Here is an 8,757-nt window from a genome sequence, read left to right as displayed (position 1 = left end):
GCTGCCCTGCCTGACCATCCACACCCTTCATCTGCCTCAATACTCTTGAACCCTCTGGGGTCTGCCCGCCTCTTCTGTCCCTTCACGCAGTCCCCTGAACTCATTGTCTTCACGAGGACAATTTTAGGTGAAAGGAATTGGATCTCTGCTCAAAGCAGCTTCCCCCAGACAGAGAATTCTACCCTTCCCCGACTCCCCACCTAGGATGAGAGAGATTCCCTCCATGGAACTGGAAACAGACCTGCATGCCCAGGGTTACCAGGATACCACATGCTATACTCTCTCATCCCCACCCCCTTCTTCTTCAGCCTTACAGATCCTAATACTTGTCCACACCCAGGAAGCTTCAGTGAGCCCCCAGGGTCGTCCCCCACCCCCACCCCCAGTTCTGGGATTACAGTGCTTATGACTGGTTTGTGGTACATTCCACACTGTTTTCTTCATCCACCCTCTTCCAGCACAGAGCACTTCCTCAAGACAGACGGCCTTCTCCACAACTAGGAGCAGCGTAGCCTGGGGCAGAGAACACATCAAACCAGGCATCTTCAGACTCAAGCTTTGAGCCTTGGATCTTAAATCTCCCCTTGACCTAAAGATATCGTGGAACCTTGTGGTTCTGGGGCAGGGAGTTGGCTGCCCTTTGGGAAGCACGTGAATAACCACGACAACCTCCTACCAGTTCTGATACAACTCACCCAGTGCTGTCTCACAGGCATCATGCACACATATACACGACACAGGAACACATCCTAGGAACACTACATATAAAACACACACACACACACACACACACACACACACACACACCAGACACACACCTTCACATGCTCTGTCCTTACAACATACTCAGATATGCCCTAGATAATCACAGGCTGCATTGCGGGTGTCTGGATGCCTTTGGAAGGTCCAACAGTGACTGCCGTGCAGCGTCCATGAGCTCGGGACATGGCATAATCAGGGCTAATGACACAGCACTTACTGTGCGATTGCCTCGCCGCTATGCTGTAATCAGCATGTAATTAAGTGGTCACCAGTCACCACGTAAACACGGCTTAGACTAGATGCATCTGTAGCTTAAATAGCCCCACAAAGTCACTTTAATTTCAATGTTGAATGGAAAACAGTCAGTTGGCATGTGTGGAGAACACGGGGCTGGAATTGTGAGGCCCCTCAGGAAGGAGGAGGGCACCCTCTCCAGTCTCAGTGGCAAAGCAGAAACGGGCCAGGGTCTCCTGCAAGGAAAACTGGGCACCACACAGAAAAGCACTTCACAGACTGTTGAACACCCACCAAGTCCTTGGGGACTTCGTTGTGACAATCTGGTGGACCATTGGAACCAAAGTCTTAAGCAGAAAACATCCAGACCTCTCTCCAAGGATCACCAGGAAGCCCTGTCTTTCTCAGACCTCTCACCAAGGATCACGGTCTTTCCCAGGGTGAAGGTGGTTCAGAGACTCAGAACTCGTAGTACACTCCAGGGAGTCCTGGTCTTCAGAATGGTCAGGGAACGTTTTTCTTGTGAGCCAAAACCCTGCAAGGAGGGTAGCTAATAACGTGATCTCTGCCTGAAGCAGCCTCCTGAGCCTGACTCTTAACACCCATATGCCCGTGCCTGCTTGTGCATACTCGCACATGTGCACACAAATTTGCATACTATGTGCAAGACTGACTTTTAACACCTACACATCATATATATACATCACACGTTTACCATCACACCATGAGACACACACATCACTCACATAACACTCATTTGTTCGTGCTATATGCAAACATATGTATACATATATCATACTTCCCATAAATACACACTATATGCACACACCCATCTACACATGCAGGCATACACATTCTGCACACACATTGACACCATATATACAGCAGATGTCACACACTCACATTACAGATGTGTGCACACACTTACACATAAACACACACACACACACACACACACACACACACACACCCTAGTCTTCACAAGACAATCTGAGTAGACATTTCAGCACATAGATCAGATCATGCCCCTCCCACACACCTCCTCCACACCTAGGGGAAATTTCCCAGTTCTCCCCATGACTCAGAAATGTCATATCCCGTGCTCTGGCTCCTCTCCTGTCCTCTGATCTTGATCTTCAGGTCTCCATCCTTCTTCAGTAGAGCCGCAGTCCCAGCAGACGAGCTTCCGGTTGTGACCTCAGCCATACCATACTTATTTGGGAAGCTTGTTCCCACAGATGTACCCATCTCCATCACATTAGTCCTTGGAGACACATCCTGCTGCCCCAGCTGCTTGCACCAAGCTATACTACACCTGGGGTTAATTGGCCACTTACTGAGGAACAGCTGAGAGAGAATGAGGAGTGGTGCCCTGCTGTAGCCTGAGGAAGGGACCTACCTGCCTGGGGAGGGATCATCTCTGGGGTTGGAGGCATGTCTGAGGAAAGAGGCCTACCTGGAGAATGTGTACAAGAGGCCTGCCAAGGTAGGGACCTGTCTGAGGGAAAGACTTCCTGTGGACAGAGCACACCTGAGTGAAGCCTAGTGACTCCTACCCCTACCCACCAGCACCTGGATGCAAACTGAGAGGGAAACTGAATGGGTAGCAGCCGGGAATGTCTCCAGAGTGAGAGGGACACAGATGTGGGGGCCTGATATGGTCAAGTGCACGGGTCACACTAGCCACCCACAACGTGGAAATAAAAGCTATGCCCAGCTGTACACTTTCCACCACTCGCCTCGCAGCAGCCTCCACCTTAATCAGTTCTGGCTCCTACATTAGGAGGGCTGGGACTGCATGAGTCCAATGAGCCACCAGGTGGGCAGAAAGGACCTCAGCATAACGCAACCAAATGGAAATTGGCCGTATCAATTAATTCCAAGGGCATGGGGCCCTCCAACTTGTCTCCCTGCATGGGTTTTACAGAAGTTTGCAGACAGGCACAAGAAATTAGAGTCTTACTCCTAATGAGCAAGGAGAAACCAGAAGTGATTGCCTTCCTGCTCTGCATTCAGGAGCCCTGAGGCCTCACAAAAAATCCCTGGCTAGTCTAGAGTGGAATTGAGTAGCCCAGGGTCTGCAGATGGGCCAGCCACGAGCCCTGGACCTGCTCTGCCTGTGTCCTGCTAGGGTAGCTGTGTCCCAGGGCCTCCTGTACATCAGGTCCTGGCACTCTGCATGCCACATGGGGGGCTGAGAAGAGGGGCTACTTAACTACCTCACTGGCCACTGTTCAGGTTGGTTAAGGGATAGCCTGATTTGCCCCCAGTCCTGATACATTCAGGATGGTACGCATTGGTAACTGGCTTTACAGGAAGAACTCTATAATGGTCTGGGGTGGAAGGTGAGCCTTTGTAGGGCAGAGATAGCCTGCTTTTTAGCTGGTAGCCAGCAGCCCAGAACCCATGCCATTCTGCCAAGCACCCACAACCTCCCAGCCTGAGTCTGATGCCAATAGTGAAGACAGCAAACCTATACTTAATGATCTATTATTGTCAGAGAGGCCAGAGGGGGTGGGAGTGGGGTAAGGTACATTTCAGGACTGGAGTGAAATAAATGCAGGAGACAGCAGGACTCCATGGGGAAAGGGAGCACTGTCGGGGTGGCACTTTCAGGAAAGCACTATAGGGGAGCACTGTAATGGAGAACTGTCAGGGGAGTTCTATAGGGGAGCACTGTCAGGGGAGCACTATGGAGGAGCACTGTCAGGGGAGCATTGTGGGGGAGCACTGTCAGGGGAGCACTGTAGGAGGAACATTGTCAGAAGACACCAACTCTGATCCCTCTCATTGCCTGAATCCCATGTACCCTATCCAGACATTTGACAGGACAACCATGCCCTCATCTCCCCTTTCCCCCCCATGGGGTGTCAGCCATAGAACTCTCATGTCAAAAGAAAGTAGCACTCTAGACCCTGTCCCCTCAAACCTCAGCTAGGACCTCTAAGCAAGTCCATTCCACCTCCCTTTGACCACTGAGGTCACGGGATAGCCCTGAGTTGAGGTGTCCACCCCCACAAACATGGTTCTTCTCTGGCTTCCTTCCTGCTAAAAGGTGCCACCTTTATGTCCCCCTCCCAAGCAAGCTCCAGGACAGGGCAGCTCCTTTGTCATCCTCCCTCTATTCTCAGCTCCCCAGCTGCCAGACCAGGCCTCCTCCTGCCCACCCAGGATATACCAAGCCCAAACATCCCTGTCACCTCACTGCCCTCTCTCCTGGCCCTTGCTCACCCCCCACATTCCCCACACAGGACCACAGTGTGGCTCTGGTAAGGGAGCAGATGATAATGAGGCTTGGAAGTCAGCAGCTTTGTCATCAAGGCCTAAGAGGAACTTGCCTCTGCCAACCTCATTCAGGAGCCCGGAGCAAGACCATCATCACGTTCAGGTTTGAGACCTTGACTCGTCATGAGATTTGAAAGAGCCCTCCACGGCACCTATCCTTGAACTATAGTCCTTTCCACCTCTTCTGAGGTACATGAAGAGGGGACCCTGAAGATGACCCATTCCCATGTCCCTAGTCAGACAGGGCCTAATCTCCAGCTCACATGTGTCTCTGACTGACCAAGGGAGTGATGTTGGAGCCCATGTCAAGCAGGATCCTGGGGAGTCCACAGGCTATAACTCTTTGCACAAGAAATGGGTTCTGGTGGAGCCCTGTCCTCAAGGCTGCTGCCCCTGGGAGTCTGAGTCCCCCTGGCAGTCTCATCCTTCACAGGCAGCAAGCACTGCCCAGGTACTGAGCCATACTCTGTTGTTAGTACCAGAGAAGTACCCACAGCCTGGATCAGGTCAACCACCTCAGATGCAAATCTCTGGATACCAGACTCTCTTCTATGCCAAACAGTTGGTCTGCTGTGCACCCACCCAGAGGGCTTGTACTTTTGCTATCTATCCCTTTGGACCTCCTGTCCCCACCGATGTAGCCTCATGTTGAAAATGGCTGCCCTAAGTCCCATGTCAGCAGCCACGAGAAGCAGCTATGAGCACCAGCTCGCCGCTAAAGAGCCCTTTAGAAAGATGACCTATTTTTAGTCGAATCTTCTGCCAGTTGCTAAATATCTGTTTAAATACATGAATTAACACATCTGTCAACAGTACTTAGAGTGGGGATAAAACACACCCTCACGGCGGAAGGTAATTTAAAACAAAACACGCAGCATAATGAGCAGCTTGGAGCCTGAGGCCCGGGAGCAGCCCTCCATGCTGCGCTCTTGTTCTCGGCGCCTGGGGGGCCGTGCCCATGGCAACCTGGCACAGTTGTTCAAGGGGCACTGCAGGCAGCAGTTGGTGGGATGCATGGACCCCCACAACCACCCCCAAGACAGGACAAAGGGAGTCTGAGAAAGAACAGAGAGAGGGACTGCGGGGGACAGGTCCCTGGAGTGACTGAATGGGAAGCATCAAGAGCCACGGCCCCCACAGTGGCAGCGTCTCTGTGTCACCGAGCCCCGTGGGTTGTAGCTGAATGAAGACAGCTCATGTGTTAAGTTGGCTGTCAGGAGTGTTAATTACACCCCACAGCGAGACTCAGACATGGAAGGAACACTGGGGACGTCCTCAAGACTGCGTCTCTGAGGATCTGGAGAAAGCCTGCTGAGGGACACACACACACACACACACACACACACACACACACACACAACCTTGGCTGTCCTCCCTTGCCTGTGGTTGCCCAGTGTCCTGAGCTGCCACCCTGCAATGGTGACCTGGCCAGCTATGGCCATGACAACCCACAGTCAGAGCAGCCTGCATCCTGGCTGATGGTAGCCTGGGATCTTCTAGGACATTTCATCCTGTTGCCTGTGTGAATACCACTGAGCATGAACATGGTGTTGCAGGCAGCAGAAGACCAGTGTTCTTGGTCCAGCTTGCTGCTTCTTTGTTGCATGACATGAAGAAAAGAACTCATCTCACTGTGCCTCAGTTTCTTCCCATGTCCAGTGGTAAAGTGACCTCACCCACTGTTGAGTAGACCAAAAGCACATAGAGGAAAGCAAAGACTAGCATGGGCCAGGGATGTGATCTTCCATGGGAAGGGTATGAGGAAGCCTAACTAACCAGCTCACCCCTCTTTGGCATCAGTCTTCCCCTATGGAGAACGTGGCTGGGAGGTGGGATGGGAAGAGGTAAGGGAGATGGTATTTTTGAAAGGCAAAGAGGTCTGAGAAAAACATGGGGACCCCGCTGAGAAAAAAGAAAAACCAATCTGCAGAAATGGAGTTTCCCTTACTGTGCACAGTGGACACAGGAATGGGTTCAGAGTTACCTAGTCTGGGATGAGACAGATGGGTCAGGAGAGTGACCTTGACACATTCCATCCGGATACCCCTGTTGGCTGGGCTCTAGCTACAAGTCTCTGGAGACAAGGCATTTCTCCTTGAGTCTTTCCCAGGCCTTGGAACCCAGGTGTCTTCCATCCTTCCCATGGACCTTCCAAGTTACCCCCTCCCCCAGATCCCTTAAAGCCAACGGACAGGCTGTGACTCCCCTTGCTGTTGAATCCCCCTCCCCTTCTCCCAGTCCAACTCTGGAGGAGCCAGCCAGAGTGGGATCACAAGCCAGTGGGAAGGGCTTGCTGTAGTAGACCATTTCAGAAGGAAGGGGTTGGTTCTGGGACACAACCTGAAGACCCACCGAAGACTCCAGGCAGGGAGGATAGCATCAGCCGGTACCTCTGCATCTGTACCTTTATCTCTGATAAGAACATTGAGGATGCTTCTCAGGTCTTCTATGAATGACAGCAGGTGAGGATGTATAGACAGCTGTGAACACAAAGGGTGGGAGGCATTTCTCTGGAGACATTCCAGACAGCAGATAAGTTGTCAATCTGCCTCCAAGGAACTGCTGACTGATGAGCCCCACCAAGCTGCCCTCTCCTCTTTCTCAAACCTCAACATGGGCCATCCAAAGGGCTCCTCCCAAGAGAGACAGACAGCATGGAGAGAGACAGACAGCATCCGTAGGCTGTGAGAAGTCCAGAGTGGGATTTTGACCATCCTTCTGCAGTATGCCTGACTCTTGGGAAGCAGTCTTGAGGAAGATAATCAGAGGTGATGATTGTTTGGGGGCCACTTTGCCTGCAGTATGGGGATCTACCTGCTTGAGTAAGAACCCCTTAGTATAAGTAAATAACTGAACCATGACATGTATTCAAGTGATGAGCAGCTATGGGAGAAAATGTGGTGTGCTGGCTAGTTTTGTATCAATGTGACACAAACTAGAATAGTTTTTAGAAGAGAGAACCTCAACTGAGAAAAATGACCCCAACAGATTGGCCTGTGGGTGCATTTTCTTGGTTTGTGATTAATACGGTAGGACATAGCTCACTGTGAGCAGTGCTACCCTTGAACTGGTGGTCCTGGATGCTATAAGAAATCAGATGAAGGAAACCATGAAAAGCAAACCAGGAAACAGCACTCCTCCATGGCCTCTACATTAGTTACTGCCTCTGGGTTCCTGCCCTGAGTTCTCTGGATAATGGACTATGAGACGAACCCCTTCCTCCAGAACTTGCTTTTGTGTGTTCTATCACAGTGGTATTGAGAAGTTGGTACCAGGAGTGGGGTACTGTTGTAGCAGGCCAGACCACACACATTTTTAGAGGATGGTAGAAAGAATTTGGAAGTCTGAGCTAGAAAAGCCATCAAGTGCTCAGAGTTTAATGAATTGTGGGAGCTTAGAAGATAATGCTTTTAGAGAGCAGCACAGATCATGGAAGCCTGAAAAGGTTCTGGAGAACTGCTGGTTCTTATACCATAATGAAAGCTTGGAGATATTTATTCTGCTATCAGCAAAGGAAACAGCAGTGGTGGCAACGATGAAGAAGACCAACTCCGTAGCAAGAGAGATGGCCAAGCATACTCGAGGTGAGGTGATCTTCCTTCTGAAAGACCTTTTTAAAACTTGGGCTGCTACCTGAAGGTGCCACCCACAATCAAGTTGGGCCTTCCCACATCAATCAACACAATCAAGATAATTCTTCAGGTTGAAGCTTCCTACTCAAGTGATTCTAATTGGTGGCAAGTTGACATTAAAACCAACCATAATCCATGGACTTCCTGTTAACCTGGAAGCCTAGATGCTCCACTTGGTCACTGGCCCTGTTTGCTGAAGTCAAAAGCAGTCAGTAAATTCTGAGGGTATATCCATTCAGTGCTCAACAGAGCCTTCCTAAGCTTTAAGTTTATTGTCTGCACCCACTGGGACAAGATGACACACAAGGCCAGTAAGGACAATGACAAGGCATAGCCTCTTTAAAAAAATAAATAACCTAGTGTTAAATCTGAAGATAAGGTATAATTTCTTAAATTGCAGAGATGTCAATATTGATGGTATTTAATCAGAATAACCTTTACCATCATAAATCTCTTTCAGAAGCCAAGGATAATAAAATTCCCAAAGAAGATCGCATGTAAATGTATCATCTGAAATATGTGACATAATAGGACTATTTTTAAAGCAAAACTCTTATGACCCTGTGTGGTAAGACTGGGGTGTCCCATCACAGATAAAGTGAGTCACCGGACAGCACACAACACTGACAGGTGCCATAATTATGACACCCAATACAAACACACATTCATTACTTTCAACCCATGAGCTGGGTAAAGGTTACAGCTGTCTGAGTGACATGGTCCTCTTCTGAAAGTACCAAGGGGCCTTCTCTGGTGCCCTTATGCCCTCCATCCCCTCAGCTAAATACCTTTAGTTGGAGAATGTTCCTACCCTATGGGTAGCCCTGGCTTTGTAGAAACCATT

The sequence above is a fragment of the Rattus norvegicus genome, chromosome 9 (genome assembly GCF_036323735.1).
Source record: "Rattus norvegicus strain BN/NHsdMcwi chromosome 9, GRCr8, whole genome shotgun sequence".
Classification (NCBI taxonomy): domain Eukaryota; kingdom Metazoa; phylum Chordata; class Mammalia; order Rodentia; family Muridae; genus Rattus; species Rattus norvegicus.
The sequence above is the reverse complement of the archived record's forward strand: the minus strand, read 5'-3'. Positions refer to the sequence as shown.